The sequence below is a fragment of the Oryctolagus cuniculus genome, chromosome 16, assembly GCF_964237555.1.
Source record: "Oryctolagus cuniculus chromosome 16, mOryCun1.1, whole genome shotgun sequence".
Taxonomy (NCBI): domain Eukaryota; kingdom Metazoa; phylum Chordata; class Mammalia; order Lagomorpha; family Leporidae; genus Oryctolagus; species Oryctolagus cuniculus.
Genome location: NC_091447.1, coordinates 32,311,285 through 32,338,297, shown reverse-complemented (window position 1 = coordinate 32,338,297; position 27,013 = coordinate 32,311,285). Strand labels below are relative to the sequence as shown.

At 40.1% G+C, this 27,013-nt stretch overlaps 1 long non-coding RNA gene across 2 annotated transcripts in view; it reads right to left on the bottom strand.

The window, feature by feature from the left end:
- LOC127492676 (uncharacterized) overlaps nucleotides 1-27,013 on the bottom strand; it is a 138,785-nt gene that overhangs the window by 48,919 nt on the left and 62,853 nt on the right. For both annotated transcript variants that reach the window (XR_011383170.1, XR_011383171.1), the window contains one exon: nucleotides 7,599-7,758. This is a non-coding gene — a long non-coding RNA (uncharacterized lncRNA). The remainder of the gene's footprint in view (nucleotides 1-7,598; nucleotides 7,759-27,013) is intronic.

Genomic DNA, 27,013 nt, shown 5'->3' with positions numbered 1-27,013 from the left:
GATGATTTCAAATGTGGAATCAAAATAAAACTGTTTCTAAGACAAGGTTTAATTCATGCTCTGACTTATTGGTTTGTAGGGGGGTGGGGGACAAGTTTGGGTTCAACATCATGGCCCCTGTCATCCTTTTATATTCAAATGAATAGTTGAATTTAGCAGGCTGGGTAAGTGTTGAGTTCTGTACCTCTGCCATATCTGTACTCAGATCTCCTTCTGCTAAATGCACGCTTTTGTGTTCAGGTTAGAGCTGCTGTCTGTACTCAGGAGCCCACAAGAGTGTTGAAGCCATGGCTGGGACTTATTAGAACAGCCATGGTAAAGCAACTGAGCAATCAACCAATGAAATGTGACTAACAGGGGGAGCCAATTCAGTTAAGGCAAGGCCCCAAATCCCAGGGCTAAAAAACGTGGTGTTTAACACTGCACAAATATAATATGCAATTGCTCACCCCATTCCTTAAAGGGTGGAACCATGTATGCCAGTTTTCTATGCCTATCTGGTCCTTCCTCTCCACCTGCTCTAACAAGATAGCCGACATAACAGTCAAAAATTTAAGAACAGCCAAAATTTAATACATAGCTGTTTACCAACTTCCCCCAGAAACCTTGCTAGGATTTATAAATGGAGAAAGGGATTTATCAGAATCAAGCTGGTACCATGTATCCAAACCTCAGCTATAAGCAAGACTAACACCCAAACACCCTAGATTATTAGACTTTTATGCTATTTTTAATAAGCATTAGAGAAAATAATTCTACAATTTTTCTAACGAATGCCAGTTATAGTTCAAAGCATTCACAGTAAGGAAATTCTTCTGCATTGCTGACTGCATTGCTTTTGTACTGAGAGTTTAAAAAAAAAAAAAAAGGAAACGAAAGGTTACAACCCAACTACTATGAATCCTACTTCCAGCATCACACCTGATAGAGCACATCTTTCCTTTTTTTTTTTTTTTTTTCACATTTATGGTTGTCTTTATGGTACGAAATGGATGCACTTTATGAAAAATGAAATCAATTATATGATATAGTCAAGTATCTTCAAAAAGAATTATCATTTCCCACCTTTAATCAGTAAACATTCCTCTCTAAAGGAGGTGAAAAAATACTTAAACGCACCAAAAATAAAACTCATTAATTAAACACCACATCTCTCTAACCTCTTTGCATTCATGAACTACCACTCTGGAATAAAAATAGTGATGGCTTTTGTTATGGTTTTATATTTCTTTAAAATATTACTAAAAAAGATTTCCAATACAAGAATGGATGCTACTGGTTTTTATAAATAACTGTATGTAAATCATCAAATCAAAATGCAGCAAGAAAACAGGGCATTACCATTTGGAGGTTGTTGCAGTCTACTGCTCACCATCTAATCACACTTTAGTTAATTCCAGTGGACAGTGTAAGAAAAGCATGGGACAGCCTGCAAAGCACCTTGGGAACCAAACTGCAACTACAGTGGCCCAGCAGGAGAACATCTTGTTTAAACTTATGAGAAATCGCTCATGGAATTCTTGTTTCGGTAGCTAGATCAGTAATACTATATTAACTATATACTTGTGGTATACTATAAGGTTTAAAGGATAGAATAAGCAAGAGAGCTTGATGAGAAACGCTACATCGTAACTTTTACAGGTGCCCAAGTTCCTTACATTTCAAATAAGTTTAATCAGCTCTTCTTATTCATTAGCACTACAAGCAGGCCAACCAGCGATCGGCACCCTACAAATGGTTCTTACTTGCTACGCGGCTCTTAGGATAAACATGTTTGTACCTCGGCTGAAGTCACATGGGTATTACAAAGACGGTGGTTGTATATCACTATTCAGTGAAATTTCCTGCATTCCTTTATGACTTCTGTATTTTTTCCAGTAGACAAAAGTTTTTCTTGAAAACTCTGAATTTTCCAAGTATAGTTCATCTCCTGTAAAAGCTCGACCATGCCACCAGCCGTCAATAATCTTGACTGGCAGCCATTTCTCCACTCCTTCTCATGCATGAGCCAAACAAAAGATCTCCAAGTCAGGCAGAGAGGCAAAGTTTTCATGTCTTCTTATTTCGTAGAATTGTAGGGGTGTCAACCAAATTCCCTTCGACCTGACACTTGTCCCCGAAGGAGATGGCCACCCCGCCAAATCGAGAGAGAGGAGGCCGTGTAGAAGCGGCTGCAGTCGTCGCGTGAGAACGGCGTGGGCAGCTTCCAGGCGTCGGGCGTGCGGGCCAGTTGCACGCATGCGCACAGGCGCAGGAAGTGCCCAGGCCCGGAAGCAGATAGAGGGCGCCGCCGGGCTGGAGAGCAGGACCTCTGGACCGCAGCTGAGCGCCGGTCCGCCCGCCTGCCTCCTCGAAGCCCTGCTAGAGCACATCTCTCTTACCATATTCCTCTGTGGTCTTAGAAGAAAACGGCAAATTCCCTACTCAGTACCACACACAAACCCAATTGGGCAAAGCCACCATGTTCTTCGTAAAAGTAGTCTCCAGGCTTGCTTTGTTGACTGATATAAGTAAATTATGTTTTTAAAAATTTCATTTTTTTCATTGAACAAAAAGGGTGCACTTTCCAAAAAAAGGTATAAATAGACCTTTACTGCCCAATAGGACAATGACCAGCCACATATAGCTATTTACATATCAAATAATGTCATTAATATTAAATTAATTTTTTATTTATTTTTAAATTCTATTAGCAGTTACAGTCTTCAGTCACACTAGCTGCATTTCAAGTGTTTGACAGTGACAAATGGCTAGTACATACTCCGTGTTACACAGCACAGTCATAGAACACGTCCATCAACCCAGAAATTTCTGTTGGCCAATATTGGTCTAAAAAAAACAAGATTAATAGTGGCAGTTATCTCTAGAAACAGATCTGAGAGTGGAGGAAAGGGAATTATTGTCTTTTAGTCTACATGCTTCTTTACCAGAAATGTTTTTTCAAAGGATGTAATTTACTCCTTTTTTTAGCACAAAACATGCAAAACTTTAAATGTTGGCTGGATATTAACTTTTTTTTTTTTGACAGGCAGAGTTAGTGAAAGAGAGAGACAGAGAGCAAGGTCTTCCTTCTGTTGGTTCACCCCCCAATGGCTGCTTCTGCCGGCGCACTGCGCCGATCTGAAGCCAGGAGCCAGGTGCTTCTTCCTGGTCTCCCATGTGGGTGCAGGGCCCAAGCACTTGGGCCATCCTCCACTGACTTCCCGGGCCACAGCAGAGAGCTGGACTGGAAGAGGAGCAACTGGGACAGAACCGGCACCCCAACCGGGACTAGAACCCGGACTACCAGTGCCACAGGTGGAGGATTAGCCTAGTGAGCCGAGGCGCCGGCCTGGATATTAACTTTTAATTAAGTATGTTTAAGTCTACACTCAGTTGATGTGTCCTGTTTCTTTATATGCATTTAGGAACACAGCTTTTAATAAGCAAATATTGAATATATTCATGTGAGCACTGGTTCATATCCAGGGCACTTTGTTTCCCATCCAGCTTTCTGCTTATATGTCTGGGAAAGCAGCAGGTTCTTGGGTCCCTGCCATCCATGTGGGAGACCAGGACACAGTTCTGGGCTCTGGCTTTGACCTGACCCACCCCCAACTGTTGCAGGCATTTGGGCAGTGAACCAGTGGACAGAAGATTTACCTGTCTCTGTCTCTCTCTCTCTCCTCTTCCTCCTCCTCTCGCTCTTGCTCTCTCTGTCACTCTGTCTTTCAAATTAAAAAAAAATCATAAGGGGCCGGCGCTGTGGCACAGTGGGTTAATACCCTGGCCTGAAGCGCCGGCACCCCATGTGGCCGCCAGTTCGTGTCCTGGATGCTCCACTTCCTATCCCGCTCTCTGCTATGGCCTGGGAAAGCAGTAGAAGATGGCCCAAGTCCTTGGGCCCCTGCACCCATATGGGAGACCCAGAAAAAGCTCCTGGCTCCTGGCTTCAGATCAGTGCAGCTCTGACTGTCGCAGCCATATGGAGTGAACAAGTGGATAGAAGACCTCTCTCTGTGTCTCTACCTCTCTCTCTAACTCTTTCAAATAATTAAAACATCTTTAAAATAAAAAAAAAAAATCATAAAATCATTCTGAGTAGGTTTTTCCACTTCTTTTTTATAGATAAAGAAATAGAGGAACATGAGTTTGGAAACTACATCTATGAGTTAAGTTTAGTTTAATTTAATGAGCATTTATTGACCTTCATTGTGGTCAGGCCCTATGATAGGTACTGGAGTACAGGGAATAGCACTCTCAGGATGACAGTCAAGGGAGCAGGCAGATCCACAAACTATTACAAGCCAGAGGGTTAGGTGTGATGATGGAGGTGTGTACAGCAAGTGATTTGGAAGTTCATGAAGGCCCATTTGCCCAGCCTTGAAGATCAGAAAAGTCATGGCTCAATTCACTTAGAAAATAATACGTACAAGAAAACAACATGAGCAAAGGTGGGGAGTTAAACCAAAAAAGAAGTTGTGCAGCCCACAGAAGGTGTCCTAATGGCATAAGCCACCCATGAAGCAGTTAAGGTCTATGTGACTTGCAGTAGATAGACACTGCACCCTTAGTGAAAACATGAGCTGTCACAATAGATGATCCTGGGCCTAAATCTTGACTCTGTTGCTCTCCCAGTTAACAGAATACATTAGCCACCTAATTTCTCCCTGCACAAAATGCTCAATGATACCCATCAGGCAGGATGGGGTGAGGGTGAGACGAAGCTACATGAAGCCCAGAATACTGCTGGTCCTGTTGTACTACAAAGCTCTACCAATTTCCTTTTTTTATTCCAACTGTATCAGTTAACAAAGTGTTAATAATAACATCATCAATAGCTGCCTTACACTGAGAGCACTGACTCTGTTCATCTGCCCAGTGTCAAGTACAAGTACCTATTTCTATGCATTTAACAAAGCCCTGGAATAAGGATCATTTTCCCTATTTTGTGCACTAAGGTTCTGAAAGGTGAAGTACCCCTCCCAAGATCTCATGCTCAAATGAGAGACTGGAACTTGACCAAGTCTATAAAGCAGCAAGGTTGCTCTGGTAAACTCTATACCCCAAACTTCTCTAAATGGAGCAACCGGAAGTCTTTGGGTTATAACTGCAGACCCACTTTTCAAAAGAGGTTTTGGAAATAATCTAAACAACAAAGCATTAGTACTTGCGATTTTGTTCTGTTGGAGAACTGCCTACAGGACACTGTCTTGAGAGACCACAAAATTTCTCTACATAATAAGCCCTCACTGCACCATTCTTTTCTAATTCTGAAAGAGTTGCCTCTTTCTGCAGTGCCCATGGCAACTCTTCTCAGCAAGCCTAGGCAGATGTCTGCTCACCTCTTCCAGCCTCCAGGGGCTGTAGGTGGAGGCAAGGTGATTCTAGGAACCTGGCTCTGGAACCTAGACTCCAGCTCCCCAAATTCCAGTCATGGGATAACTTAAATAATAATCATTTAAGTGATAACTGTGAGCAGTTTTTCCATTCAAGGAACCAGTACAGGCAAACATTCAAACCCCCCACTGTCTTTTCTCAGTCACTGAACCAGGCCAGGCGTGGCCATGCCAAGGAGCTGACAGATGCCGGGCCCAGCAGTCTACAACCCTCTTCATCTAAGATAAGCTGAAATATCCACTCTGCTCACCCCAGCCACAACTCACTTCCACAAGGACATGCCCCCATCATCTCCCTGAGGCCCTCAGCTGCTGGTCAGAAGGAGCCACAAACTGTGAAAGACGCTTGCAATCAGTTACCAGGCTCCTTTGAACATGAACATGAGTCCCAGCTCGGTGTGCTTCAAATTGAGAATGGGAGCCACCTAGAGAGAGGCAGTCTTGAGATAACCGGCCCCTGAGCACCAGGGGCCAGGTCAGTCTTTCCAACTGACACAGACATCATGCAGGGATGACGGCTCTCCACTTCAGGACTCTGTCCTCCTTGAAAGTTCACCATGCACAAACTCTGCTAGTGTACAGGAATGGGGGAGGGGGGGTTTCTCAGGCTCGGTCACCATTGGCACAAACAAACTTCTGCGACCCCAGACCCAGTAAGTTTCTCATCTGCAAGCATGGAATTCTGATTATCTATTATTGTTTCTTACTTGCATTCCTCAACTAATTACTCTGATCCAGCAAGCATCATACTAACCACTTTACCAATAAAACTTCATTTAACCTTCATGAAAACCTTGCAAAGAAGGCAAAAGTTGAGTATCACTAATCCAAGATTTCAAAATCCAAAATGTTCTAGAACCCAAAACATTTTGAGCCCTGATCACAAATGAAAATTTTCACACCTTGCCTCATATAACAGATCATAGTCAAAATGCAAGTACACTAAAAATATTGTACGGAATTACCTTCAAGGGTTGGTTTCAGTGCAGAGGTTAAGATGCTGCTTTCGAAGCCCACATCTCATACCAGAGTTCTGGGTTTTACTCCAAGCTCCAGCTCTGCCTTCCTGCTAATTCAAGTAGTTAGGTCCCTATCACTCACATGTGAAACTGGATTGAGTTCCAGGATCCTAGCCTTGGCTACTGCAGGCACTTGGGGAGTGCACCAGCAGATAGAAGATCTCTAGATCTCTAGATCTCTCTCTCTCCCTCTTTCTCTGTGTCTTTCAAATAAAGGAATAAACAAAGTTAGAAATTCAATGTTAAAAAATTATCTGTGGGCTATGTATATAAGGTATACATGAGATGAATTTCATGTTTATATTTGGGTCTCTTCCCCGCGATATCTCATTTTATAAATGCAAATATTCTAAAACTTCTGAGTATCTCAACACTTCTGGTCCCAAGCATTTTGAGTAAAGAACACTCACTCAATCTGTATCATCATCTCTTACCATGCAAATTAGGAAACTGAGGGTCAGAGAAGTTAAATTGCCCCAGAATACACAACAATACAAGGTGGGGCAGCTATTACTAAAGCAATGCTATAATTATGAGGAAATAAAGGCTGGAGAGCAGAAACCTGGGTTTAGAGGATACTAATTGCCTTCCAGTGACATCTGTGCAATTAGCCCTCCTGTTGAACTGATCTTAATTTCCTCTGGGCCACAAATCTCCCGTCAGGAAAATGGGACTCATAGCTGTGCTCAATAAAGACTGCCTCACTAATTAATTGACACGTTTCTGTCCCCTAGGTGCAAGGTCCTGACTCTTAATTGTGAAGCACTTAAATCTATCTGCTTTCTAGTCCAAAGAACACTTTACAAAAGGCATGCAAGGCTGTGTGGTATGAACACATGGGTAAAATGCAGTATGTATGTAATGAGCAGTCACGCACTCGGGCACTGCACTGGACAGTCTGGAAATCAAAATTAAGTGATGAGGAAAGCAAAAGAGAACACGTTTCTCTAGAAAAAACAATGAGTTCTGTGTCTAATTGCTCATTTATCACAGATTTTATCTCCATCTGCCAACAAGTAAAAAGGAAAAGGTGGCAACTGATTTAACCTTATTCATCTACAACATTAACCAACATATGCTTCTAATGAAGCCAAGACTTTCTGCTAACGCAATGTTCTATCACCTTCCCTAATTGAAAAGTAATAAAAACGTCACAAACAGTGTCAATTACCCATTGAAGGGCTGCTTTCCTCCTATTTACCTTTTAAAACATCAAGTCGTTCTGGAAAATACTCCAGGCTGCTCCGCATCCCGACCACCACCCTGTAATATTTCTTCCAGAGGCGACAAAGAGAGACAGCATCCGTGCCTTGTTGGTGACTTCCCATTGAATATCTGGCAGTCAATGACTTATGTTGAGTCTAGGTATTCAAACACAAAATAGAGGAAAAACAGTCGAAATAACTGCAAAAAGTGAGTGTTGGTTAATTATAATCTGGAAGTCAATAAAGTCATCTGATGGCAGATTTAGGGGAACTCATTAGAGGGTGGAATTCAATTGTGGAGAAGTGCAAGCCACTACAGCTCTGAAACCAGCCCATTTCATTATGGTCTTCAAATGGGATGAGAGAAATGCCTGCGAGGCATGAATTTCCCCTCTCGGCAACCTCACAGCGGATGATCTGTGAAGTATTTGCAGCAGGGACAAGTTAAGAATGAGATACCCAGGTATCCGCACAAGAGAGATTTTTTTTTTTCCACTTCTTGGAATGAAATCACAGAAACTATCAAATTACTGTAAGAAAAACCAAACTTAAGGACCCGGAGACACTCACTGGAGGCAGCAGTCACAGTCGTTGTTCAGCCAGTGTCAAGCATTTTAAAGTCACAGGCTCTGGGAGAGAGTCGCCTAACCATACTGAGTATGGCTATTAACAGGATCCTGAGAAGTGTTAGCCCGCACTAGGTGACTGTGAATGTGCCTTGTGAATGCTGCACAATATATTTGCTTAAGGAATTAGCTCTGCCTGCCCTGCCACTTAAGTCTCCTGAAGAGAAGCCATAAAACAGGCAGTGTTCACCTCTGGTTTCTTACTGCCAGCATGCTCTCCTCATTGCATAGGCTTGTGCTCCCGAGTCTCTTAAAACTTACCTATCAATCACTTACATGTCAAGCACCTATCGTGTGACACCTTGCCACGCCATGGTGACAACAAAGGATAAAGCAAATGACATTATTTGTGACTAATATTGCGGAAGTAAGGAAAGTCTATGTGGCAGGCATCCTTCTGCCCTTTTCAGATATTCCCTAGAAAAAAAGTATCCTGTTCTCCCCAGTTATCAGACAAAGTGATCCAGTTTGAAGTTCAAGAAATATGGCCACTGTACATATACCTAGATCTTCATTCAAAAATAATGTTTTTAAACAACAACAAAAACAAAAAGAGTGTGAAATCAGAGCATCTCCAAAGCCAGTCAGACCCAGGAAAAGGGTAAGAAGGAACAGCAAATTATAACGGTACATTTGCACTATTGGGTTTGGTTACCTGGTGCATTTCTATTGTTCATTCCCTGCAAGTCAGACTTTTTATGCCTTGAAACTGGAAATAAAGAACTGGAAACACGGGGTTGACACTGTGACTTAGTGGATTAAAGCCACAGCCTGCAATGCCAGCATCCCATATGGGCACTAGTTCCAGTGCTGGCTGCTCCACTTCCAATCCAGCTCTCTGCTATGGCCTGGGAGAGCAGTAGAAGATGGTCCAAGTCCTTGGGCCCCTGCACCCACATGGGAGACCTGAAAGAAGCTCCTGGCTCCTGACTTCAGATTGGCTCAGCTCCCACCATTACGCCATTTGGGGAATGAACCAGTGGATTGAAGACCTCTCTCTTGACTCTTTCTGCCCCTGTAACTCTGCCTTTCAAATAAATAAATCTTTTAAAAAAAAAAAGAACTGGAATCATATACTTCTTAGAAGTGTTGCCTTCCCTCATAGGTAAGGATCTCACAAATCAGTGTAAAATACATGGGTCTCAAAAAGAAAAAAAAATGGAGAAAATTATTTCAAAAACAAAATACATGCAAATATCCAACAAACACTAAAACAGAAAATATTTCAACTCTATTAATATTCACATAAAAATTAAACAACTATTGAGTTGTCATTTTTAACCTATTTTTAATGTTCAGTATTGCGAAGGGTTGTTGGAAAGGGTACAGCACTATGCTGCTTTGTGGAGGAGTAAACTGGTACAATTTTTTTACGGAGAAATTTTCTAATCAGTAATCATAAAAATGTCCACAGCCTTGCCTGGGAATTCTCCTTCGAAGAAAGCAACCTTAGGAAATACGCTGAGATGCATTTGAGGTATTAAGTACAAATCCACATCCCTTGTCCTGGTTCCTGTCCTTGCCCCTTTTCAAGGCTGAGCTGTAGGTGAACACCACCCCCATCCCTCACCCCAGGCCCTGCTACCCAGGAGCACCTCACACTTTTCAAACACATTGAAGGAATCCAGATGTTCCCCTGACCTCACAATGGTCTAACCTCATGTCCAGCCCTTGCTCCTTTAACCTAAGGGCTATTAGCAGGCTCCTGCCTGAGTCTCTGCCACTCACTCTGTCTGCACACTGCTCCTCTTTCCATTTCGAGTGAGTCATGAGTTTGTCTTTTCTTTCAATTCGTTCTCATCTAACAGGAACTCCTGGAGATTTGGTGTGCACATTTCAGCCTTCCCAAGCGTCAGCACTGGCGCAGTTTTTTTCTTATTTTTGTATCTATCGGTCATTTTAATGGGGATCTGGAAGGAGAGGAATTGGACACTTGTGCTGACATCACATTCTTACCCAGAAGTCCTGGGTTGTTTTTCTAAAACAAGAGAAAATCAGAGGCAGAGAAAGGCAAGGAGGAAGGAGAGGGAGAGAGCGCAGGGGAAGGAAAGATCCATTTGTGTGGCTCCCTTTGTAACTGCAGACAACTCCCTGCAAGTTTGTCTATTAGCCTGAATTATTCTAAACAGTTTCCCATTTGCCTAGATGTTTATGAATGGAGATTTGGTTGGGAGGATATTCAGAAGAGCAAGGAGACTAGCAGACTTTTGGGGAAGAACAGTATGGTGTAATACTGTAGTATGATGTAATGCCATACTACTGTGGCTGGGATTGGTTTGCCTTTGAAGACTTCCAGAATTTGGAGGAAAGATAACTGGCATATAGAAAAGGTACAGAGTGAATGAAATGCATCAAAAAAATAAAAGGAAGAAAGGATAAGTAACTCAATTTTATCCTCTTTACAATTTTGCCTACATACCTAGTGGTAACTAATGCCTCATTACAATCGCTGAACCAGATAGCCTGAATGAATTGTGTAGATACATTTTGTTGCACCAAAAGAAATAATTCCTTATAGAATGTTTAATATAGTTGGCTACTTTGAAAATAAGGATTGGACAAGGAATGCTTCCCAAGTGATGTATGCATTTGACAAAACACCACCATAGTTATGTAGTAGCAGATTTGGCATCACAAATCCCTTTGGAACATACTGAACTGTGCAGCTGAAGGAGCTGTGTTAACATTCTTTGGAGGTCCAGAGTTATCTCCTGTTTGCACTTTACATTCTGCCCACAGTATTTGGTTCAATATGCACATCCTAGTGAATGAAAAAATCTAGGTTTATTTTGCCATTACTTTTGAATCATCAATAACCTATATCAAATTGTCATTTGATTCAACAAAATTTCTTGTCATAACATTAAGAGGATATATGTGCTTGTGTGTCAGAAATAGTCCTTAAAACCAGGTTGATTCTAACTGGGAAATGTTTAAGAAAAAAAAAAAAGCTGATCAAGAAAATTTTGGTGATGTTTAACAGCTGTTTCATGGGTACATATCTGTTATATTTTTTAGACCACAATTAAATGTGATTTTAATAATCACTTGGTATTTAAATAATATACTATGATTGTCATATGGAATTTTAATCAAATGCACATTTTCCTCTAAAATATGAAGCGTTAGCACTATGAAAAGACCTTTTCTCTCCTAAGAACATTTTTTAAAAGTAATGTTCCCCGTGATTCAGTAAAGAAAAAATTCTTGTACAATATTATTTACCCTTCCACATTAATCCGGCATTTGATGAGTCTTGAGGGAATGAAAGGCAAGAATTTTAAACTAAGTAAGTGTTCTCATAATCTCCTAATGAGGATAATGAAAACAGCACACAGAAGGATATGTTTAAGATAAAACATGCTTCAAGTAAATGGCATGTAAGAAGCAGAAGTGACTTCCATTATGTCTCCGCTGAGGGCACTTCCGGCATGCCATGTTTGTAAAGCAGTCACATTCCATCTCTTTACCTTTGTTCTCAGATTCTTTGGGAAACTTTATATCTCCTACTCCCTGCCCCCCTTGCATTCAAAGACTAAGAACTTAGATCTTAGTTAAAAGCAAGCTTGTTAAAATAAGTATTCAAATCACCCTCCACTCTTTGTGCAGATTCCAGAAAACTTCACTGTTTTGGTGCTCACTAAGTTCGTGTTTTAGAGACCCTTTCCTTTCTGTAGTGTTATGGAATCGTTTTTAAAGTATCATTTTTCTGGTGTTTTTCCTTTCAGAACTGCTGCCTGCTCACCTTTTCTTGTCTCTGCTCTCAAAGTGTCTGCTTCCTGTGAACATTAGCCAGGGGAGGCTCCATTTCGAAGGACCAGTGTTCATACACTAAAAGTATGATCAAGTCAATGTTTTAAAAGTCAAAATCTAAACAGTGAAAATGCACAACTCTTCCCCTTCATCAAGAAGCAAGAGTTTAGCCAACTGTTCTTTTTGTCTGTTTGCTTTTCATCTTCCTGAAAGTCAGAGAACCCTTCCTGTTCAAGCATGTTAACCGCACTTCAGCCTGTTTCAGGGTGAAGGACAGTTTGTCATCTAAGTGATGACTATAAGACAACTTCTAGTTATTTTTTAAGCCAAGGTTGGCATAATAAGAGAAACTCACTGGAACGATAACTGTTATGAAAATGCCAGTAAGTTTCTCTCAAACCTACTTAACCTTTAAAAGCCAACAGAAGGTTACTTTGGTTTCTAATATCTCTGGTTACCATTTTCTAGTGATAAGAAGGTACATTTTCTAAAGGTGGCAGTGAGGAGAGAATTACATAAAATATAATTGATTTTCTGCCCTCAAGTTTTAACCCTCTTAGGGACAGAATATATAGGTTGAATGGAATATGACAGAACTAACATTTGATCACCAACTGAAAACTTAGGTACTGTGTAGGTAATCTCAATGAGCATATCTCATTGGAATTGTGACTGTGAATAACAGCTAGGCCCTCTCATATATCTGGGGTGATGGAGGAAATTGTGAAAGGAGGGAGAAGCAGCAAGAGGGCCCCGGTGGCCGGGAAGGGTTCCTTAGGCCTCAGGTTAGTTAAGAGAATGCCTCTGCCCATTGCCTAAGGAGCCTAACAGAGACTGAGTTGAAAGAAGAGTAAGAAGCTGATTTCTGTATAGCATAAAAGGGTCTCCAATTAAGCCACCAAAAGTAAAGGGCAGAGCAAATACTTCAGGGTGGAAAAGGGAACCAATGGAGCAGGATTCCAAGAGGATAAGAGCATAGAATCAAATGCCAGAGCTCTCTAGAATATCAGCCAGGAACTTTAGGGACAACCCCAAGTCTACCACCATATCTACCATCAGGCCTCTACCAAGGTAGACAGCCAAAATGAGGTGTGGAGGGCAGGCTCAAGGATGCTGTGCCAAACACTGAAAGGTAGAGATAGGGAGGTATCTCTGCTACCTGGAAGGACCACAGCACAATATTTGGAGCACGAGCAAATAGTTCCTAGAGGTGAAAGGAGAATGGGATGCATTCCCTCTCCTTTTATACTCTTACTGCTTAAGTGGGAAAGTGTGCTTATAAATGGGACAAAATGTGTGGAATAAAATTTAATATGCCCTGCTTCTTAGCTCTTAGTAAACGTTATGTATATACCACAGGACTCTGCAAAACAAAGTTTCCAATTCTTTTCAACACAGTCTAAATTTCAAACAAGTGATAGGAGTTGGCACCCAAGTTAAACAGTTTGTCATAACTTCTTAGTTCTGTTCTTTGACATGCAAAAAAATAGCCCTTACATCTTTACCTCCTCTAGTCACTGGCTGGCTGCTAGTGAGGTGGGCAACACTGTTAGAAGATAGTTGTGGCCGGCGCCGCGGCTCACTAGGCTAATCCTCCGCCTTGCGGCACTGGCACACCGGGTTCTAGTCCCGGTCGGGGCGCCGGATTCTGTCCCGGTTGCCCCTCTTCCAGGTCAGCTCTCTTCTGTGGCCAGGGAGTGCAGTGGAGGATGGCCCAAGTGCTTGGGCCCTGCACCCCATGGGAGACCAGTATAAGTGCCTGGCTCCTGCCATCGGATCAGCGCAGTGCGCCGGCCGCAGCATGGTGACCGTGGCGGCCATTGGAGGGTGAACCAACGGCAAAGGAAGACCTTTCTCTCTGTCTCTCTCTCTCTCACTGTCCACTCTGCATGTAAAAAAAAAAAAAAAAAAAAAAAAAGATAGTTGCGAAACACAGGTGTTATTCAGAGTCCAATTACATATGCTTACAAATAAACTACTTTAAAGATAGATAGTCAAGACTCATTTCTTCCTAGTGATTTCACTACCACTTACGCTCCTTAGTTTATTCACTATAAGAGTACATCAAAGCATTCATGGAAAAATGGGATTAAAATTTTTAACTTCTACCCATAGGTTTTTCATAATACATATTTTCATGAATTTTTGAAGCCCTTATAGGCATGGATTTCAAAACTTTTCGCACCAAAATAAATTTCTTTTAATTCCATCCTCTATGAACTTCTAGAAATGCCCTTGTTTCTGTAACAGGGGAATACCAACGAATGTTCTGCACAGTGTATCCCTTCCTGACTCCACATTCAGTAGCCAAAGGTAGTTTGAATTTGGCCAGTGTGTAAATACACTGAAATAGGCAAACACTATAAATCAGGGCTTCTTTCCTCCAAGACAGCAGGTTATTAAACATTTCCCAGCACACCAGTGGAGACAGCAGTACTCAGAGGCGTGGAAAAATTGAAAATGCAGAAGCCAGACATCTGCAGCGATGTCACGTGGGTGGAGGAGTACAGTGAGACTTTGTGTGAGGACTGGCACTCAGGTGCTCCTCTCAGTGTCTGCGAGGGTGAATCGGTGGCACTCACAGAGTCAGTGGAGGGGTAAGCAGTCAGTGCTTCCAAAAGCATCATTAATCTCACCAAATGAAAAAGTGCATTCTGAATGATGGATTTTTCTGTAAACTGTCTTAGGGAACCCTTGAGGTGATTCTCACAGGGGAAAAGAACAGAGTACAGGTAGCCAGGAAGGAAAAGAAATTAATTAAATCAATGTGAAGGAACTACAAGAAGGATAGAAAGATGGAGGTATCATCGAGGGAACAATAAATAGGTATATGGAAGGCTTCAATAGATAAATAGTTTAGAACAAATATTAATGCAAATGGAAAATTTGTATTAATTCCCTCCCCCCACCCCCACCATGTTTGATAGGTTAAGCCAATGGATTTCAATTCTATGCCCCATGTGTAAAAGCCCGAGCAAGCAGGGGCTGGCACTGAGGCGTAGCGGGTAAAGCCGCCATCTGCAGTGCCAGTATCCCATATGGGCGCCGGTTTGTATCCCGGCTGCTCCACTTCCTATCCAGCTCTCTGATATGGCCTGGGAAAGCAGTAGGAGATTGCCCTGTCCTTGGGCCCCTGCACCCACGTGGGAGACCCAGAAGAAGCTCCTGGCTTCAGATCCGCAGGCTCCAGCTGTTGCAGCCATCTGGGGAGTGAACCAGCGGATGGAAGATCTCTCCCTTTCTCCTTTCTCTCTCTAGCTTAACTCTGACTTTCAAATAAATAAATAAATCTTAAAAAAAAAAAAAAAGCTTGAGCAAGCAGAAATAGGCCAGAATATGCAGAATCTTACACAATTTAGCTCTATAGGTTCAGTTAAGGTTAACACGATTAGATCAGAATTTTGAAAGTTCCCCCTGATTCAATGTGCAGAACAAATATTAAAGGGCTGAGAATACATATGGAAAAAAATTAGTTAGGTGACTATTAAAACAGTCCAGATTAGCTATGGTGGTATATGAAAAGGTACAAAAGTGGGTAAAAGAGAGACCTAGTGGTGTGATTTGAATACGATTTGTCCTCTCTGAAACTCATGTTGAATGACCCAAGGTAATGGTGGTGAGAGGTAGTAATGCCTATAAAAGTGATTAAATCATTAAAAGTTATTAATGCCTTTCTTGTGGGATTAGGTTAATTCTTAGAAGTGAATGAATTCTTGTTCTTGGGACTGAAGTAGTTACAATGAGAGGAGCTTTTGATAAAGTGAGGCGCTCCTTGTGTTTTGTCTCTTTCTCATGTGCCCACTTGGCCTTCCATTTTCCACCATGAGTTAAACCAGCACAAGGTCCCTCCGAATCAGACACCAAGCAAATGCTAGCATCCTGCTCTTGAACTTCCCATCCCACCAAACCATGAGCCAAAATACATCGATTCTTTATATAAATCATCCAGTTTCAGCTATTCTGCTAAAGCAGCAAATACTAGAGGACTAAAATGTGCAGGGCTTAGTCAAAAGGGGGGAAATAAATAGCATGACTCATGGATTTCCACATGACTCAACTGAATGAAACTGATTTAAATAACCGGGATAGGGAACTCTAAAAGAGCACACAGAGAAACAAGAGATCAGGAGACCAACTTTGATGTGCTACCTTTTGAGACATTTTCTGAGATATTCAAAAAGAGATTTCAGGTGAGCATGGAATATTATGCCCCTGGAACTCAGATGCAGAATTCTCATGGCATATCATAGTCAGATACTATCATTCATCCATTTAAAGTGTGTTATTCAGCAGTTTATAATATATTGACAGAATTGTACAACCATGACCACAAGCAATTTTAAAACACTTCCATCACTACAAAAAGAAGCCCTTTACCAATTAACAATTACATTCAACTCACTTTTGTACCTTTTCATGTACCTCATCTCATCTCTAGGCACTCAGGAATCCACTTTTCATCAATTTACATTTCATATAAAAATACAATATGTGAATTTTTACGTCCAGCTTCTTTCACTTGGCATGTTTTCGAGATTCATTCACACTGCAGTGTACTTCACGCCTTTTAGTAGCTGAATAATATTCTATTGTGCAAGTATAATGGTAATCCATATTATGTTTAGCCAATAGTTTATAAACTTTTGAGCTGTTTCTACTCTGGAGCAATCACAGATGAACTGACATGGATATTCATGAGCAAGTATCTGTGTGTATATGTATATTAATTTTTCTTGGGTATATGGTTAGGAGTTGAATTTCTGGATCATATAGTAACTATACATTAAGAAGTCTCAGGAATTTCTAAACTGTACTCCACCGCGGTTAAGCCATTATACTTACCATCAGCAATTAATGAGACTTCTAGTTTCTCCACATCCATGTCAACAGTTTTGCTGTCCATCTTTAAAATTATAACTATCCTAGGGGCTGGTGATGTAGCATAGCTGGTAAAGCCACAGCCTGTAGCGTAAGCCTCCCATATGGGCACCAGTTCGCGTCCTGGCTGCTCCATTTTTGATCCAGCTCTGTATGGCATGGGAAATCAATGGAAGATGTCCCAAGTCCATGGGTCCCTGCACCTACATGGGAGACCTAGAGGAAACTCCTGGCTCCTGGCTTCACATCGGCTCCACTCTGGCCTTTCAGCCATTTGGGGAGTGAACTAGTGGATGGAAGATCTCTCTCTCTCTCTCTCTCTCTCTCTCTCTTTCTCTCTTTCTTTCTCTCTGCCTCTGCCTCTCTGTAACTCTGCCTTTCAAATAAAATAAATAAATCTTAAAAAAAAAATATCCTGGGGGCCAGCGCTGTGGCACAATGGGTTAACGCCCTGGCCTGAAGTACCTGCATCCCATACGGGTGCCACTTCTAGTCCCGGCTGCTCCTCTTTTTTTTGGTTGCTTGTGCATTTGTAAACATATCCAAAAAATATTGCCTAACCCAAGGTTACAAACATTCATACCTGTTTTTAAATAATTTTAAAGTTTTTGTTTTTACATTTAGGGTTTTTAAAAATTGATTTTGAGTTCAATTTTTTTTGTTTTGGTTAGAAACTCTAGTATAATTCTGAATAGAAATAGTGAAAGAAAACAGCCTCTCCTTCATGATGAAGGATAGTTTGTTACATATAAATTTCCTGGTTGAAAGTCATTTGTTTTCAGCATTTCAAACACACCATTATACTTCTCCAGGCCTTCATCATTTCAAATGAGAAGTCACCTGTTAATCTTATTGATATTTCCTTGCAAATGCTCTTTTTTCTTTCTGCTTTCAAAATCCTTTTGTTGTCTCTGGATTTTGATAGTTTGATTATGATGTGCCTAATTGTGGATCTCTTGAATTTTACTCTATTTGAAGTTCATTGAGCTTCTTGGATTAACATTTTTCTTCAGATTGGCTAAGCTTTTTGGCCATTATTATTTCAGTTATTCTCTCTGTCCCTTATAGTCTTCCCTCTCCTTTGGGAATTCATATTATGCATATATTCTAGTCTTTATTGTATCCTTCAGGTCTTTAAGGATATGTTACTTGTTAATTTTTCTTTCTGTTTCTCAGAATAGCTAATTCCAATTCACCTATTTTCAAGTTTGTTGAGTATTTTCTCTGTCATTTGACTATGCTGTTGGGCCACCATAATGATTTTTAAATTGCCATTCTATTTTTTAACTTCATATTTCCTTTGGTTCTTTTTTGTCATTTCTATTTCTTTGTCAATATTCTCTATTTGGTGAAGCAGTCATTCTCATTTTTTGAGGGATAGGGATAAAGCTCTCATCTGTTGGTTCACTTCCCAAATGCCCACAAATCAGGGCTGAAGCCAGGGGCTGGGAACTCAGTCTAGGTCTCACATATGGGTAGCAAGGAACCAACTACTGGAGTCATCGTCTACTACCTCACAGGGAGGTGGAAGGAAGTTGGAATCAGAACAGGGACTCAAACCCAGGAACTTAATATGAGATGTGGATAGCCCAACTGGCAATTTACCCACTACACCAATTATCCACTCATTTCCTTTCATTCTTTAGACATTCTTTAGACTTTAGTTCCTTGAATATATTTCAAATAACTGATGTAAAGTGTTTGCCTAGTGAGTTCAATGTCTGGGATTCCTAAAGGACTGTTTCTGTTGACTTCTTTTTCCCCTGTAATTGGGCCAAATTTCCCTTTTTCTTTCCACATCGCATTATTTTTAGGTTGAAAGGGAGACGTTCTAAATGACATTACCTAACAACTATAGAAATCAAATTCGTTCTATTACTGGGTTTGTTGCTATTGCTCTATATTGTTGATTTTTCTCTACTGTGTTTTGGTGCTTCCTTGAGCCAGTAGTGTAAATTCTTCATTTTTTTATGTGTACCACTAAGATCTCTGCATGGTATGTTTAGTAGTCAAGCAGTGATCAAAAAGAGATTTCCTGAAATACTTGAAACCAATTAGTCTCCCAGTCTTTCCCAAGGGCTTCTATGTGCATGTTGGGATATGCCTTTAATACTTAGAAGTTTAGAATTCTCTCTTAGTCTTCAATAACTGCTTGGGTAGGCCTCAAGGTCAAGACATAGGTGAGGGCTTAGTGTTTGTTTTTGTTTTGTTTTCTGACAATGGCCCACAGGAGAGGTTGTTGCAGTGGGTGAGCACTGAGGCAGGTCAGATGAAGATACATGAGCCTAGCAAGGAGGATTACCAGGGAATATCATGCAGGTCAAATAATGACAATGCTATGAGAATGGAGTTTTATAAGATTTGTAACCCTTTTCAGATCCTTCCAGTATGCAACAGACTAATGAATTTCATGGTCTGATATAGTTAATTTTCACAATTTTTCCAATGCTTTTATGGAGATGAAGATTTTCAAAGACTTTGTTACACTATTTCTTTATGACATTCCTAATCGCTCTTAAATCATGAAGCCATATTTGGGCCTATTTGTTCGAACAATAAAGTATTTTTTTCAAAGATTAGAAACTTACGAAACATTTATCTTGGGTTACACATACCACATTATCATATTTGTCTTATAACTAACAAGTTAAATGACTTTAAGTAGACTTCATATTGGCAGGTATTTCTGTGATCCACTTTAGATTCAAAGAGCAAAACACTGTATTAATAAACTTAAAATAAATTCTTTTCCTTACAACTCTTCAAATATTTTATGGGATTTATGGTAATAGACAAATAAATTCAAGTATAAAATAACTATGATACTTCATATACCTGAAAACCTAATCTCAAGATAAATTTATTATTGAGAAATTATTAATATCAAGTTAAACAAGAAGATTAGAGGTGCTTCTGTCTCTGTAGATAAGCTGATCCAGATTATTTTATTTGCCACATCTAAGGTACAGAATTGAATGGATTTTTATTGTCACTTTCCTTCTCTTAACTACACAAAATCTGCTATATAAATATATGGAATTAAAAATTTGATACTAGATTTTAATCAAACTCCTCCTTTTTAACACTAATTCTGCATTGGTTTATTGACTCGGTATGTTTCTTGCCCATGTAGAACTTCTACATTTTAATTTTCATCTTGTAAAAGTCTATTTCAACTTTTTTCCTACACTGAGCACTAAAGAGTAATATTCACTTGTAAATGGTGATTTTAAGATGTAATATTAAGGAGTGAACATTTAGTGAAGCAAGTAATATGCCACTTAGGATACCCATTCAATCCTGGCTCTACTTCCAGTTCCAGCTTCTTGCTAATGTGTACCCTAGGAGGCCACAAGTGATGGTTCAAGTAGTTGGAGCCATGCTTCCCACATGGGAGACCCAGATTGAGTGCCCATGCCTGGTTTAAGTAAGTCTGGCTGAGCCCTGGCTGTTGCGGACATTTGGGGGAATGAACTAGCAGATGGGATTCTCTTTCTCTCTCTATTTCTCTCTCTCTCTCTCTAATAAAATGAAAATAAGTGAAATTTGAAAAATAACAAGAAAATAAATATTAAGTCTACTGTGAAAACATCACATAAAGGAGCATCACCGCTTTTTAAAAACTGTATGAGAAACGCCCATCTCCAAGTCTTACGATAGAAAAGGTTCACTCCTTTCAACCATTATAGGGCTTGAATTAATCATATGGCATATTAGAGTCACCAGGCTTAAGATATGGTGTTACATGGAAGGATAAGCCACCATGGGAAGAGAAGAGCTATCTATCATATCTCTTATCTCCCTGTGGCCAGACCTTTATGTGACCTTTTTTTTTTTTTTTTTTTTTTTTTGACAGGCAGAGTGGACAGTGAAAGAGCGAGACAGAGAGAAAGGTCTTCCTTTGCCGTTGGTTCACCCTCCAATGGCCACCGCGGCTGGCGCGCTGCGGCCGGCGCACCACGCTGATCCGATGGCAGGAGCCAGGTGCTTATCCTGGTCTCCCATGGGGTGCAGGGCCCAAGCACTTGGGCCATCCTCCACTGCACTCCCTGGCCACAGCAGAGAGCTGGCCTGGAAGAGGGGCAACTGGGACAGAATCCGGCGCCCCAACCGGGACTAGAACCTGGTGTACCGGCGCCGCAAGGCGGAGGATTAGCCTAGTGAGCCGCGGCGCCGGCCAATGTGACCTCTTTAAATTCTCACAGGTACATAGTCTCCATTGCTATTATTATTTATTTTTAATTAGAGAAGCTAGTTGTGAAAGAAGTTGTGTAAAATTGCTAAAGTGTCATAAATGGTGGATACTGGGTAAGAACCAGAAATTTTTTACTTCATAGTCTTCTACACGCCACACATGTTTAAACATTAATCTGCAAAAGTCAATGAAGAGGAAGAAAGAGAATCTACACTTGTTGAGGCTCCATCACACCACATATTACTCAACATCTGCCATACATTATTTCATTTTATCTTCCCAATAATATCAAAAAGAAATAGAAATACAAAGAAGTTAAATGATTTGATAGAGTCACACTTCTGTGTCTGGCATATACAAAATAATCAATAACTGTTAAAGAGATGAATGAGAGTGAGAGAACGTGGTCCTAGCTCAGACGGACTGCCTGTTACACTGTCTGCCTCTCTAGATGACATGTAGGTATAGAGCAACATATGAGGGTACTTCAAAAAGTTCATGGAAAACAAAATTAAAACATGCTTATCCAGCACCGGCGCTGTGGCGCAGTAGGTTAATTCTCCGCCTGCAGCACCTGCATCCCACATGGGCGCCAGTTCGAGTCTCAACTGCTCCACTTCTGATCCAGCTCTCTGGAATAGCCTGGGAAAAGCAGTGGAAGATGGTCCAAGTCCTTGGGTCCCTGCACCCAAGGGACTTCTGGCTTCGAATTGGCCCAGCTCTAGCCGTTGCCGCCATTTGGGGAGTGAACCAGCAGATGGAACACCTTTCTCTCTGTCTCTCCCTCTCACTGTAACTCTACCTCTCAAATAAATAAATGGAATCTTAGAAAAAATACTTATTTTCTTACAAGAAATTTCAACAAACAAGTATTTATTCCTAATATGCATTTTCCATGAACTTTTTGAAGATCCCTTGTATCTGTCCTCAGAAAAACTCTGTTTTCTTTCTTTTTGTTCTCTTTTTGGCTTATTAGAGAACTAGACCCTGAAGGAGTCAGATCCTGGCTTTGGTAGAGAAAGGAGATAAGGAAGGGCAGGGTATTGTAGTGTCCAGAGCAGTAATCCCAGATAAGAGCCTGAAAAGCTCTGAAGATTAAGATAGCATCTATGTAGGCAAAATCTCTGCCTTCTACCTTCATCTAGATTCTCTCCTGCTAGTTTTGTTGGGTATTGTTGTTGTCTTAAACTTGTTCCTTTGGATTTTGCCCTAAGAGATAATCCAAAGTGAGAGTAATAGAATTAAGGACATCCAGGTGTGCCAAAAGCCAACAAGTTCAAACAATCTTGCTCTTCTTCACTTCCCTAAAGCAGACAAGAAGCAATTTCCCACTAGATCAAACAACTCTCCCAGGGCCGGATAAATCATATTTTCTTGCTGTGCTTCCATGGTCCTCCCTGTGCCAGCTCCTAGACTCACAGTTTCCAGGGTTTCTTACCCACACTGACATGGGCCCACAACACACCTTTCCAAGTCCAGTTTCCACAAAGGCATCCCCAAATAAGCTCATTTCAAGTGAAGAGTTCTATACTGACTTGCCTGGTTTTTGTATTTTTGCTCAAACTTAAAAAGATTATTTGTAACAATTCAGTATAATTTTCTCAATTTTCAAGAGTCATTTCGCAAATTAAGGTTCAACGGAATGAAAATTTCATGAAGTTGTTTCCTTTGTCCTGAATTTTTCTGAAGAAATTAGTCTAAGCTGGCTGCTCTATGAGATTTTGCCTTTTCTTTTCTTTTCTTTTCTTTTCTTTTCTTTTCTTTTCTTTTCTTTTGTTAAGTTCCTAAGAGCATCTGTTTTGTACAAATGTCTAAATGATGTTTTAGAACATTTAATATGTGAACTTACATTAAGATTTTCCGAAATCATTCTGTAACATATTTATCTGTGAAAGTTATGTTTAAGGTATACTTTGTGGATTCCTTGAAACATACTTTGGAAATATTGTTATAGGGAATTGGCTTAATTCAAGCTTTTCTCTATATGAATCAAAAAGGATAAGCAAACATAAAGTCACCAAAAGAAATGAATGATCCTGAGACTGGAGATCCATAAACTATATGACAAGGTGTTAATCAACATTAGTATTAAGGAAATTAAAACTCAAGCTATAGGGGCAGCACTGTGGTGCAGCGGGCTAAAGCCCTGGCCTGAAGCACCGGCATCCCAAATGGGCACAGGTTCTAGTCCTGGCTGCTCTTCTTCCCATCCAGCTCTCTGCTATGGCCTGGGAAGGCAGTAGAAGATGGCCCAAGTCCTTGGGCCCCTGCACCCATGTGGGAGACCCAGAGGAAGCTCCTGGCTCCTGGCTTCGGATCAGCGCAGCTCCAGCTATTGTGGCCATCTGGGGAGTGAACCAGCGAACGGAAGACCTCTCTCTCTGTTTCTACCTCTCTCTGAAACTCTGTCTTTCAAATAAAATAAATCTTAAAAAAAAAAAAACCTCAAGCTATAATAAAATACCACGTCACACTCTCAAGCTAATTATAATAAGAAAGAGAGATAACAAATATTGGCAAGAATGTAAAGAAATAGAGACCCTAACACATTGCTGACAGGAATGTAAAATGGTATGTCACTTCGGAAAACAGTTTTCACTAGCTCAAAAATACAAACATAGAGTTATTTACCATAGTACCCAGCAATCTCACCTTCAGATATGAAATGAAATATGTACACTAAGAAACTTGCACATGAATGGTCCCAGTAATATTCCTAGTAGTCAAAAACTGAAAATAATCCAAGCATTCACCAACTGACAAATGCATAAATACATTGTAGCATATCCAGAGCAATAACAATAAATTAACTACTGATACATGTTATATCATGGATCAACCTTGAAGACCATATGCTAAGTGAAAGCAAGACTTAAGGGGAAAATATCATAAAATTATGTCAGGGAAAGGCAGATCCATAACAACAAAAAGTAGATTAGAGGATGCCTAGGGCAGGAGGAAATGACAGCTAATTGGTACATGGACATTTGGGGGTAAAGAAATGCTCTAATATTAGATTGTACTAAAAATTAGATGTACTAAGCAGCATTGGCTTGTACACTTTAATGTATGAATGTTAGAGCATATGAATTATATCCCAATAAAGTGACTTTTTTAAAAATTAAAGAATATCAACAGCCAATAATGATTTTTTAAAGCTTCAGTAAACTTGTAATAGAAGGGATTTCCTCAACTTGATAAATATTATCAACCACATCTCCCATCAAATACCCAAAAGCCCTATGCCTAATATTATATTTAATAGTGAGAAACTAGAAGTGGTCCCATTACAATCAGGATTAAGACAATGATGTTCCCTCTCAGCACTGCTTTTCAAAATAATACTGGAAGTTCTAATTCAATAAGGCAAGAAAAAAAAGATTTGAAGGAAGAAATAAATGACTTAACTTACAGATAATAAGATCATCTTTGCAGAAAATCCAAGAGAATTAACAAAACTGTTGAAACCAACCAGCAATTATAGCAAGTTTGCAAGATACCAGACTAATATACAAAAGCCCATCATTTTCCTATATACCAACAATGAAGAAGTTAAATTTGAAATTTGAAACACTGTATAATTTACATTAACACCCTCCAAAAATAAAATATTGGAGATAAATCTGACAAAACATTTCTATACAAGGAAAGCTGCAAAAGATGAAAGATATCAAAGGAAAACTAAATAAATGGAGAGCTACTCTATGTTCATGAATATGAAAATTCAATTTTGTAATGATCTCACTTCTTTCCAAATTTATCTACATAATCAGGGCAGTCCCAGTCAAAATCTCAGCAAGTTATTGTGTGGATATCAACAAACTAATTCTAAAGTTTATATGGAAAGGCAAATGAACCAGAATAATCAATACAATATTGAAGGAGAGCAAAACTGGAAGAATCACTACTTGACTTCAAGACTCACACTAAAGCTAGAATGATCAGGTCAGTAGGGTATTGTTGGAAGAACAGCCATATCAATCAATAGAAAAGAACCGATGGGCCTCAAATAGACCATATAAATATAACTAACTGATCTTTGATAAAGGAACAAGACAAAGCAATGGAGAAAGATTAGTATTTTCAACAAATGATGCTGAAACAACTAGATATTCACATGCTTAAAATGAATCTATTCACAGTAGCCAAAATAAGTACTCAACCTAAGTGTATATCAATGGATAAATGGATATAAAAATATGGTATATATTTGCAGTGGAATGCAATTCAGCCTTATTTATTTATTTTTAAGGATTTATTTATTAATTTGAGAGGCAAAGTTACAAAGAGAGGGAGAACCAAAGAGAAAATCTTCCATCCACTGGTTCAGTCCCCAGTCGGCCTTGACATCCGGAGCTGCGCCATTCTGAAGCCAGGAGCCAGGAGCTTCTTCCAGGTCTCCCACACAGGTGCAGAGGCCCAAGCACTTGGGCCATCTTCCACTGCTTTCCCAGGCCATGGCAGTAGAGCCGGATCAGAAGTGGAGAAGCTGGTACTCGAACCAGCATCTATATGGGATGCCAGCGCCATAAGAAAAGGGTTAGCCCACTGCACCACCGTGCCAGCCCTAGCAATTCAGCCTTTAAAAAGAAGGAAACCTGTCATTTGCAACATCATGGATAACATGGAAGACATCATGCTGAGTAAAATGAATCAAGCATAGAAACAAATCTCCTGTATACCAACAATAATAATCCTATAATCTCACTTCTCTGAAGACTCTCAAAATCCACAAACTCATAGAAGCAGAGTGGAATGGTGGTTACCAAACACTAAGTGTAAGCACTGGAGTCGGGAGATGTTTGGCAAAGGATACAAAATTTCAGTTAGGACAAGTTCAAGAGATCCACTAGATAACTTGATGATTACAGTTAGTAACAATATACTGTATGCTTGAAAATTGCTAACAGAATAGATTGCAAGTACTCTCACGGTAAAAATAACTCTAATAAAATAAAGGGGCCAGCGCTGTTGCACAGCAGGTAAAGCCACTGCCTGTGATGCCAGCACCCCATATCGGCACTAGTACAAGTTCCAGCTGCTTCAGTTTTGATGCAGCTTCGTGTTGTGGCCTGGGAAAGCAGCAGAAAATGGCCCAGGTCTTTGGGCCCCTGGACCCACGTGGAAGACCTAGAAGAAGCTCCTGGATCCTAGCTTCAGATCGACCCAGCTTCAGCTGTTGCAGCCATTTGGGGAATGAATCAGTGGATGGAAGACCTCTCTCTGTCTCTCTCTTTCTCTTTCTCTCTTTCTCTGTAACTCTGCCTTTCAAGTAGATAAATCTTACAAAAAAGAAAGAAAGAAAAGAAAATGAAGCAATGCATATGTTTATTATCTTTATTTAACCATTCTACAATCTATACTTATATCAAACATCAAGTTGTATGCCATAAATATACAATTTGCAATTTGTAATTTAAAGTAAAAAATGAATACAGTTAATCTAGATACCAACCATACACACTTGAAAAAAAAAATTCAAAATGGATCACAGACCTGAGAGTAAAACAAAAATTGTCAAACTCATGGAAGATAACAAAGGAGAAAATCAACGTGAACTTTGGTTTGGAAATGACTTTTTAGATACATAATCAAAGGCCTGATCCATGAATGAAAGAACTGATAAGGTGAACTCTACTAAAATTAAAAATTTCATCTCTGCAAAAGGATCCGAAGAGATGAAAAGACAAGCCACAGAGTGGAAGAAAATATTTGTCAAAGCCTGAAGAGCTCTGAAGTTATTTACATGCAGATTTTGCAACAAAACTAAAGCTATCACAGTGCCCATAATACAATCAAAGGAAATATTTTCTCCACACTGCTTATACTCTTTACCCATAACAAAAACAAAACTCCCACAAGCACACACCCAAGACACATTTATGTGGATGGAAAATCAGTTGTTTAAAAAAATTTTTAAAGAAATCATTGCAATAGTGTTGTCTTAAGGTTGGGAGAT